The sequence below is a fragment of the Gekko japonicus genome, unplaced genomic scaffold (assembly GCF_001447785.1).
Source record: "Gekko japonicus isolate JY-2015 unplaced genomic scaffold, Gekko_japonicus_V1.1 scaffold3437, whole genome shotgun sequence".
Taxonomy (NCBI): domain Eukaryota; kingdom Metazoa; phylum Chordata; class Lepidosauria; order Squamata; family Gekkonidae; genus Gekko; species Gekko japonicus.
In genome coordinates this window covers 114,519-125,412 of record NW_015174943.1, presented here as the reverse complement: position 1 = coordinate 125,412, position 10,894 = coordinate 114,519, and positions in this window count along the sequence as shown.

Here is a 10,894-nt window from a genome sequence, read left to right as displayed (position 1 = left end):
ATAGCCCAAATGAGGTTCAGAACAAATGTCAGTAACCCACCCTGTTTTTTTTTCTCACAGGGGGGATCCAAAGCAGCTGACATTGTTCTTCCCTCCTCCATTTTATCCTCAACAACGATCCTGTGAAGTAGATCTGGCAGAGTGGGGATTTGAACCTGGATCTCCTTGATGCCAGTCTTCTAACCACTGCACCACATGGGCCCTAATAGGTCGGGGAAGTGGCTAGCCCCACGGCGTTTTTTCCAGAGGGGATATTTTCCACCCTCCAAGTCTGTGCTGCCTACGCTTTCCTGGCTTCTCGTGAGCAAAGCTGTTGCTTCCATTGCAAATAGCAGAGGAATGTTGTAGAGCTGATCTCCCATCAGGATGTTTGGATTCCCTTCATGTCTCGCACTGCCGCTCCTATGATCATTCTGAAACTGGTAGCCAAGTTTTGAGTCTCCCTAGCTTCAATTTCTGAGGAGTTATGCATGCCACAGACAAATGGATGGATGCTTTCCTATTTTAAGGAAAGACCTTTGCTTACAATGTAAGCCTTACTTGCCACCAAAGGATTCACACGGGGGAGAAGAAACCATATAAATGCTTGGAGTGTGGAAAGAGTTTCAATCAAAGTTCACACCTTAACTTTCACCACAGGCCCCTGCCACACGGCAGGGAAAAGATGGGGCGAAGCGCGGCTTTTAAAAGCTGCCCCAAAAAAGAAACGCCACGGCGGGATCCCACGGTAGCCGCGCTCCGTTGCTAGATACTAGTCGGAGGGGGAGGCTGACTGAGCATGCGCAGTACGGCAGGGGGGCGGGGATGCGACGGTGGCAAGACGCACCGCTGATCCCATGGCAAGGATGAAGCGGACCAACCGGATGAACCACCGAAGGTAGGTGGTTCATCTTTGACGCGCTTCATCGGGGGAAGGGCCGGATTGGAGGCGGGAGTGCGACACCAGGCAGATGTTGGCGTGGGATCGCGCCCGTTTGATGCGCTTCCGATCCGGCCCGCGCCCAGCCCAAACTGCCTCGTATGAACGGGGCCACAGAATTCACACACGAGAGAAACTATATAAATTCATGGATTGTGGGAAAAGCTTCAATAAAAGCAACTCACTAGCTTCTCACCAAAGGAGTCACTCAGGAGAGAAATCATATGTGCTTGGACTGTGGAAACAGCTTCAGTGATGGTGAAAAACTTATGTCTCACCAGAAGGTTCACACAGGAGAGAAACCATTCAAATGCTTGGAGTGTGGAAAGAGCTTCAGATGCAGTGAGTTACTAACTGTACATAAAAGAATTCACACAGGAGAGCAACCATACAAATGCTTGTAATGTGGAAGAAACTTCGCTCAGAATTCTCAACTAACATTGCACTGCAGAAATATGAAGCTAAACAGAACTGATTCTGAGGTGACAGTTTGGATATACTGCAATAACACAAAGCAATTTAAAGGGTTTAAAGGTTGGGAACAAACCAAGGGGGTTAAATGCCAAAAGTTAACTAGTATATATCATTCTGCATTGCAAATGTTATGAGTACCTCAAAAAGGGTTTTAATATATATATAATCCTGTGTCTTTCAGCATTGTTTAAATTTAATTCTTACGACCTTGCCAAGTGCCATACGGGTCAAAGAAATCAAAACCTAACAAATGCTGAGGTTGTGAACAGTAAAATAAAACCTCTGGAACACTGGAGCAAGTGCCCTCCTGAATGCAAAAATGTATCTGAGGGTAAGATAACGGTTTTAAGCTAGCTAATAAATAAACTTATTTATTTATTTATTTGATTTCTGTTCTGCTCTCCCCCACAATAATGGGGCTCAGAGCGGATTACAACATAAACAGGCAGTTAAAATTTTTTAAAATGTATATACATATCAAACACTTAATCAGATGGTGTATATGATGTCACTGTTCCCGGGGAGAGATGGAAGGGGGGAAAGCAGAGGACAGGACAGTATATAGTAGACTCTCTGATCTTATCCATAAGCCTGGCGGTATAGTTCTGTTTTACAGGCCCTAAAGAACTGAGCTAAGTCCTGCAGGGCCCAGATCAGGCCCATAGCCAGGAATTTCTAAGTTGGGGGGCATTTAAATTTCTCGGGGGGGGGGTTATCCAATTTAAATAATTATTTCTCTTGTGCAACCCCCCCCCCTTCTTGGATCTCCAACGCAGCCATCATCCCCAGACCTCCTTCTCTCTCTCTCTGCCATCCCCCTGCCTGTTTCCAGCCACCTGGCTCTCCCTTCCCTCCATAGGGTGGGCTGGGAGATCACATGAGCCCACTCAGCTCCCTCACTGCTCTTGGCCAGCAGCTTCTAAGAACATAAGAGAAGCCAATGTTGGATCAGGCCAATGGCCCATCCAGTCCAACACTCTGTGTCACACAGTGGCCACAAATACCAGGTGCCATCAGGAGGTCCAGTAGTGGGGCCAGGACACTAGAAGCCCTCCCACTGTTGACCCCGCCACCCCAAGCACCAAGAATACAGTGCATCACTTGCCCCAGCCTGAGAGTTCCTATCTATACCTTGTGGCTAATAGCCACTGATGGACCTCTGCTCCATATGCTTATCTAATTCCCTCTTGAAGCTGCCACCACCTCCTGTGGCAGTGAATTCCACGTGTTAATCACTCTTTGGGTGAAGAAGTAACAGAGAATATGACACACACCCTTATGAACTACAGGAATGGAGTCTTGTAGTGATGCAAGTAGGCAATACTTCATATTGTGTGGTGTTTGATAACTCATCATATGCTGTAGTTCAAATAGAACCTTACACCACAGTTCTTTACCAGTGGCAGGGCCTCTTTATGTGATTAAATGTGTCCCCCAACTTGAACGTCTTCTAACAGATAAGTAGGTTTGTATTGAGAATTCCATTCAATTGTTTCTGAGGTTAAGTACCATTGATAAATAAGCTTATCAAACATTTCCGTCATTCAGGCCTTTTGTTCTGGGGGAACACACCAGAACAAGAGTTCCGGAACCTCTTCAGCAAAATTCTTTTAAAAGTGTTTAAAAGTTCATGGGTTTTCGGTATACAGACTGAAAACTTTATTTCCCTCTCGAGAATTCCAGCACCGCTTTTTCAAAGAAAAGAAAAGACAAGCCCTGGTCATATTAATACATATAGCAGAAGTGGTGCTGCACTTGCATAGTTAATCCAAAACAGTGAGCATGTTTACATTTTGAGACTGAAAGTGAGTTGGGGAGGGGGAGCGGGCAAGCAGAAAAGAGAAGAGGAATGGTGCGAAGTTAAAGTAGAGGGCAGCAGGAAAGAAGCAAAAGGTGGTAGGAAAGGAATCAGGGAAACAGAAGAAATGGCAAAGAGGGAAGGGAGGATTAGAGGTCCAGTGGCAGAGGGGTGGAACTGAGAAGCAAAGGAAGGAAGAAAATGGGAAAGAGAGAAGAAGTTGCAAGAACTATGAGGGGGAAGAATGGAAGGGAGATTGTGGGAGCAGAAAGCTCAGTAAGAGGAGATGAGGTCCCCTGCTTGCCCTCTTTTAAGCCTCTATGAGGAGTACAAGGAATTCCAGTGTTATCTAGGGAGAAAATCAAGTGATCTGACCAACGTAAGAATGTAAGGAGATGAGTATGAAGTATCCCAAAAGCACAGTATGAAAATGATTTACTATAGATGGGAATTCAGCTAACACTGAAAGGTAGAAAGCAGAAAAAATTCTCAGTATGTCAAGAGAGTTTAAAAGTACACAATCACAAACATTCTGCTTTTCTGACTGTCTCATATGTTCGTATCTCTACACACACACACACACACACACACACACTACAGTACTTTAAGGCCATATTCAAAGTGGTGTTGACATATCTTCTTTAGATTTGGAGATAATTTTGATAACATGGCACGTCTTTTAAGATCGGGAAGTAACAGCACCATAATACTTCACCAATAGGAGAATGGGCCCCTTTGGTCATTTCATTCCTTCCTTCCCACCAGCTGGCCGGGGGGGGGGGGGGGGGGCACCCCGGGGGGGGGGGGGGGGGGGGCGGACACCCGGCAACCCTCTCTCCCTTGTACTCCAGTCCTAGATTCCTGCTCCACTGCAGCAGGCAAAGAACAAAATTACTCTAGTGAGGATGGAACAGGTGGGAAAAGCCACCGCTTTCTCCTCTTCATTTGAGAGGAAGAAAGTAAACCTTCAGGCAGCAATCTGGCAATCCTACTTGACAAGGTGGTCATAGCACGGTCAGAAGCTCTGACAAGAAATACAGAGAAGCAGTCTTCTTGACTGGAAAGATTTTTGAGATGTTTCCTCTTTTGAAACAAATGTAACCCTCTTCGTCTTTCTGGGCAACTTTCCTCTTAACGTTTACATCGAATGTCATGGCATTGAGGGTTGCTTCCTCCATCTGGTCAGCAACGTTTATATCTCACAAGTCCTGCACACCATTTAGGATGAAGTCTGCCCATCTGTCTAGCACGCTTTTATCCCACCCGTCTTCCAAGGAAGCAGCCTATGTAGCCCAGGCCACCCCGGTCTTCTCAGAAATGGAAAGCTAAGCAAAGTCTATGGTGGTTTGGATAGGAGACCACCAAGGGAGTCCAGGTCTGAAGGTAATGAGAAACCACCTCTGTTTGTCTCTTGCCTTGAAAACCCCATGATGAGGTTCCCATGAGTCAGTTATGATGTGACACCACTCCCCCCCCCCTTCCAAGGAACTCAAGGCTGTCCCTTCTCCATTGGATCCTCACAACAGCCTTATGAGGTAGGTTACACAGAGAGAAAATGAGTGGCCCGGGGTCATGAATCCAAATCAGGCCTCCTCACGCAAAAAAGAAAAATGAATTTTATAAATCTCGAAAAAATGGAACTCCCAGCATAACTCTGGTATGGGCCCTGAAAATCTTGTATGTAAATGGTTATTTGTAGTATGTTTTGCAGTATCTTTAGTCTGTTATACAATCTATTTTTGTAAGATGCAATAGTATTTTAACTGTGTAATTGTGTATTTTCATAGATATCCTTCCATGTATTAGAATTTCTGGCACTTTATTCAATTTTCTACAAAATAGAAGATATGCAATATGTACAATTATATGTATTAGAATGTATTAGAATTGTATTATATCATAGGTATATTGCCCTTCTCCAACAAATATATATATATATTTGTAATCACAAGGTTATATATGGTCCTGTTTGGATGAAGCTTTCTTGAAACGACTCGACAATCTGGTGAACTTCGTTTGGTGTAGTTTGGTGCCAGTTTAGTGTAGTGGTTAAGTGCGAGGACTCTAATCTGGGAGAACCGGGTTTGATTCCCCACTCCTCCACTTGCACCTGGCTGGATGGCCTTGGGCAAGCTGTAGTTCTGATAAGAGCTGTCCTTGAAAAAAGAGCAGTTTGTGTCAGAGCTCTCTCAGCCCCACCCACCTCACAGGGTGTCTGTTGTGGGGCGGGGAAAGGAGTTTGTAAGCCGCTCTGAGACACCTTTGGGTAGTGAAGGGTGGGGTATAAATCCAATCTCTTCTCTTCTTCATCAACAATAGATGTGTTTTTGACCTCTTTTTGTACTTTGTACATGTTCTTGTCTTTAATAATGTATTACTGAATATCTTCCTGCCAACCTAGCAGTTCGAAAGCAAGAAATTGCAAGTAGATAAATAGGTACCACTTTGGTGGGAAGGTAACAGCGTTCCGTGCGCCTTGGTGTTTAGTCATGCTGGCCACATGACCACGGAAACGTCTTTGGACAGTGCTGGCTCTTCGGCTTTGAAACAGGAGATGAGCACCGCAACCCTAGAGTCGGATTCGACTGGCTTTCGAGCAAGGGTACCTTTACCTTTACTGAATATCTCATACATTTGATATATGGTCTTTAGCATATGTTTACAGCTTTTTTGTTTGGTTTGGTTTGGTTTGGACCTTTTGAGCTGTAGTTTTCTATTTGTAAGGACAGCCATACCACACCAAGAAAAGTTGCATCATAGCTTTATTAGGACCAACGGAAATAGTATGAAACGGTTTGTGTGAGATTCTGAGCTCTATAGAACTCGTGATCGCTTTGGATTTCCAGTTTCAAAAAAAGAGAGAAAATAATTTGTTTCAAGGCATGGTAGCAAAGCTGTTGTGGTCTTAAACTGGAAAAAATAGGATTAAATTGAACACCCAAAGCTGCCTTATACTGAATCAGACTCTTGGTCTATCATGGCTATTATCATCTACTCCTATTCTTATCTCACTACAGATGCTAATTTTTGCCCCCCTCCCCCAGCATTTTCCTTCTGCCCTAATCAAGCCGGACTGCACTGCGCAGCATACCTTTGCATCTTTTACAGGCATTATTTACAACACCTCTCCCACCTTCTGACTGCAACTTGAACGTCTTCTAACAGATAAGTAGGTTTGTATTGAGAATTCCATTCAACTGTTTCTGAGGTTAAGTACCATTGATAAATAAGCTTATCAAAAATTTCCGTCATTCAGGCAGGGTATGAGCTGTTGTGAGTCACTGCTCACGTCTTCCGATGCAGCTAAAATGTGAGTCAATCTGTCCTGTATTTTGGAAAGTAGGGTGATTTCAGATGCCAAATGACATTAGGAGGCAAATGACAATAAAAGGTGTGATTGGGTTAGGTGTGATACGCAGAGAGGTAGTGTGATATGCAGAGAGGTAGTAGATTAGGTGTGAGATGCAGAGTGGCAGAGGCTCTCCAGGGTCTCTGGTGGAGAGCTTTCACATCATCTACTGCTGGATCCTTTTTTAAAAAAGAGAAGATGCTGGGTATTGAACCTAGGACCTTCCCTATGCAAAACAGAGGCTCCACCATGAAGCCACAGCCCCTCCTTGACTCAGTATAAATAGTGCTGGGTAGGAAACAGGTTTTCAAGTTGCTGGGACAGAGGAAACCAAATTGATGTTCTCTGTCTGATGTTAGGAAAGGCAGCCCTCATTTATACGTCTCCCCATCACTAAAATAGATGCACAGGACTGGTAAGTAGGGTTGCCAACTTCCAGGTGGTGACTGGCGATCTCCCACTCCTACTTAGTGAACTTACTGTACTGTGAACTTAGGCAGCTCATGAGAGGGAGGGCAGGAAGGGTTACTGTTATGTACGTGGACCACCACCAGGGGTCCGCGGCACATGCAGGAGCTTGGCTCCTGGAACAAAGGAAACTTTGGATCCTGGTTTCCCCCAGCCCCAACCAATAGCCACTTGGCGGGACATTCAAACCCTACAATGGGAATAGGGGGTGCTGGGTGGATATGTATATAGCTGGCCCTGTCGGGCCGTTACAGTTAGTCTTGTGTTAAGTACAATAAACGTGTGCAACCGCATGTTGTTGTCCGAGTCCTCCATGCGGCGAACCCAGTACTTTTCAGTTATCTCAGTGTTTAGTTCTTGTGGCCCTTTCTTACACACCCAGGGAAATGCTGATCGCCACTTTGGGGTCAGGAAGCAATTTTTCTGCGGGCCAGTTTGGCTGGAGATCCCGAAGGGTTTTTGCCATCTTCTGGGCATGGAACAGGGGTCACTGGGGGGGGAAAGGTATTTGTGAATTTCCTGCATTGTGCAGGGGGTTGGACTAGATGATCCCGGCGGTCCCTTCCAAGTCTGTGATTCTATGCTCTCCACCCACTGGAGATCAGTTCTCCTGGAGAAGAGGGCCACTTTGGAAGGAGGACTCTGTGGCATTCTACCCTGCTGAGCCCCCTCCCCTCCTCAGGCTCCACCCCCCAAAATCTCCAGGTATTTCCCAACCCAGAGCCAGCAACCCTACCGGTAAGACAGAGAGCACAAGAAAAACATATGATATGATAAGAAAAACATATTGTTGTGTAGTGGGTTAGACGCATGTAGAAACCACAGAGATGGATGTAATGATCAGCATGGTTTACTGGTACACAACTAGAACACTGGCCGGGTGGCCAACTATATACAGTACCTGGGAACACCCCTAGATCCTATTGTTGGGTTTAAACCTCCCGCCAAAGTCCCTATTGGTTCCGCAAGGAAAATCCAGGAGCCTAGTCCCTATTGTTCCTAGGAAGTTAAGCTTGGCAGTAAATCGGTCAGCGGACATAACACATATGATATGAATAAGGTCAGTGAGTAATTGAAGGTGTTACATTAGTTACAGTTCAAGAGGATAATGTTACCTAGGCAGATGGAGGACCAGCGGCTGCCCTCATAAGCAGAGTCCCTGTGTTTCTGTTTGTCTCAATGTTCTCCCAATTTGGCTTGGGACTTCTGGTGTTAATAGTATAAACCACAATTTCCTCCAGCATATGGTCTTTGCACCTGTATTTTTCTTTGCAATCCTTTGGTCTCTTTTAATGGCTCTCAGTTCCTTTTATGGCAGCCTCAGGCAAGCCAATTCCTCTCAGACTTCTCAATTGCAATATGGTAGAAAGTAAGCCTACCTGAGAGGGTTGTTTTAAGGGCTACAAGATAAGGCAAGCCAAGCATTCTGAAGCTATTTGTTAGATATGAGACTCGAGGCAGCAGGTGAACAGTGATAACAGCTTTATTTGAACACGAAGTCAGAAGAACCAGAACGAGACAAACTATGGAGCTTGAACAGGCTCCTTTTTAAACAGTCCAGGCTCAGCAAGCCACGCCCACATTCAGCTAAGGTCCAATCAAATATAGTACATAGAGACCAATCACTTCGCTTCCCTCCAGAACTTCCTTTGTTCTGATAGGTCGGTTTACAATACCTTTGTCAGACTCAAGCTCAATACATTCATTACATTACATTTCATACACAGCCATGTTGGTCTGAAACAGCAGAAAACAGTTGGAGTCCAGTGTGGCACTTTAAGGCCAACAAAGTTTTATTCAAGGTTTAAGCTTTCATGTGTAAGCACACTTCTTCAGATACAGTGAAAAAGAGGCAGTCCAAACTCAATTCTCTCATCTGTTTGTTAACCCTTGCATTTGTATGCCAATTTACTGCTATTCACAGATCTTATCAACCACTTTAATCCAATCTCAGTTCTAATGGCCCAGTTACTTATGCATCTTGACTCTAACTAGCCCTTCCTGGAAACTAATCCCCCCACTCTCTACCTATATGTAATGGTTGAGGATGTCTTGTTTCACTGTATCTGAAGAAGTGAGCATGCACACAAAAGCTTATACTTTGAATAAAACTTTGTTGGTCTTAAAGGTGCCACTGGACTCCAACTTTGTTTGTCTTGATTCACTGTATTTGAAGAAGTGTGTATGCAAAAAAACCCAGGTTGCTTACCAGTAACTGGTGATCTTTGAGTGGTCATCTGTGCATTCACACCCATGGGATCTAGTGCGCACGCGCTGGATCGATCGGTGCTGTAGCATGCTCTTTTAACAGATTTTCGTGCCCAGTCCCTCGGGCATGCGCAGGAACCCCACCGTGCATGCCCAGAGGGGTAGGCGCAGACATCCCGCCAGTTCCTTCAAACCGCCGCAAATCAACCCATATTAAAAATGTAGAAGCTGAAAGCAGCAGGGAAGGAGGGCGGGTGGTGTGAATGCACAGATGACCACTCGAAGATCATCAGTTACAGGTAAGCAACCTGTTTATCTTCGACGTGGTCTCTGTGCATCACACCCATGGGAGATTAGCAAGCAATGGCCTACCTGGAGGAGGGTGCTGGCAGGTCCTTTACTGCGTAGCCGAAGATGGAATGTGACGTCCCATGCTGGTATTGGTGTTCGTACGGACATCTAGGGCGTAGTGCCTGATGAAGGTGTTAGGCGTGGCCCACGTAGCAGCTTTGCAAATGTCCGTCAGTGGCACTCCCTGGAGGAAGGCAGTGGAAGTCGCGACAGCCCTGGTCGAATGAGCCCTAATAGGGCCAGGTAATGGCTGTTTGGCGATCAGGTAGCATAGACGGATGAGACCCACAATCCACTTTGACAGGCGCTGGGCCGTGATGCAAGTGTCCAGCCGTGCTGACGCGTAAGAGACAAACAGTTGCGAGTCTCGTCTAGTTGGGTGTCTTCTACTGAGGTAGGAGAGCCGGCTTCACATCTAAAGTGTGTAATAGTTTGTCTTCCGGTGATGTTGGATTTGGGGAAAAATCAGGGAGGAAGACCTCCACCTGCAGGTGGAACTCTGACACCACCTTCGGCAGGAAGGAGATGTCCGGAACGAGGTGGACTCCGTCCGGCTAAAACAACAGGTAAGGTGTATCATGCCGAAAAGCCAATATTTCTCCCACTCGTCTAGCTGATGTGACAGCAATTTAAAAGGCCGTTTTCCGTGCTAGAAGTTTGAGGTCGCATGTTGCAAGCGGCTCAAAGGGCTTCCTCGCGAGCTGGCGGAGAACTAGAGGAAGGTCCCAGGGAGCAACAGGAGTTTTGACAGGAGGATAGAGATGCAATAAACCTTTTAAAAAACGTTTTGAAATCGGATGGGAAAACAAAGTGCATCCGTCAACTGGAACATAGTAGGCCGAAAGAGCAACCAAATAAACTCTCAAGGATGAATGGGAAAGTTCCGAGTCAGCTAGGGAGAGGAGGAATTGGAAAACTCTTTCAAGACCCACTGAGGTGGCTCGAGGGGCGTCATCACCAAGGGAAGAACAGAACCTTCGCCATTTATAATTGTAGGACCTCCGCGTAGTAGGTTTCCTTGAGTTCAGGAGAACGTTCGCTATGCGGATGGAGAAGTCGGTGACATTATTCTACATGCCGTCAGTTTCAATTGTGGTATGTCGTGATGTAGGAGGGGGGAGTCAGAGAGGAGGAGGAGGTCCTGAGCCGGAGGGAATTGATGGTATATCCCTTCTGATAACTCGAGGACTGTTGAAAACCAAGGTTGTCTTGGCCAACATGGGGTTATTAAGATGCAGTCCGCGGCGTCTCTGAGTATTTTGCGGACCACTCTCAGAAGCAGAGGTAAGGGAGGGAATAGGTAAAGAAGTCCCGTGGACCAAGGGTA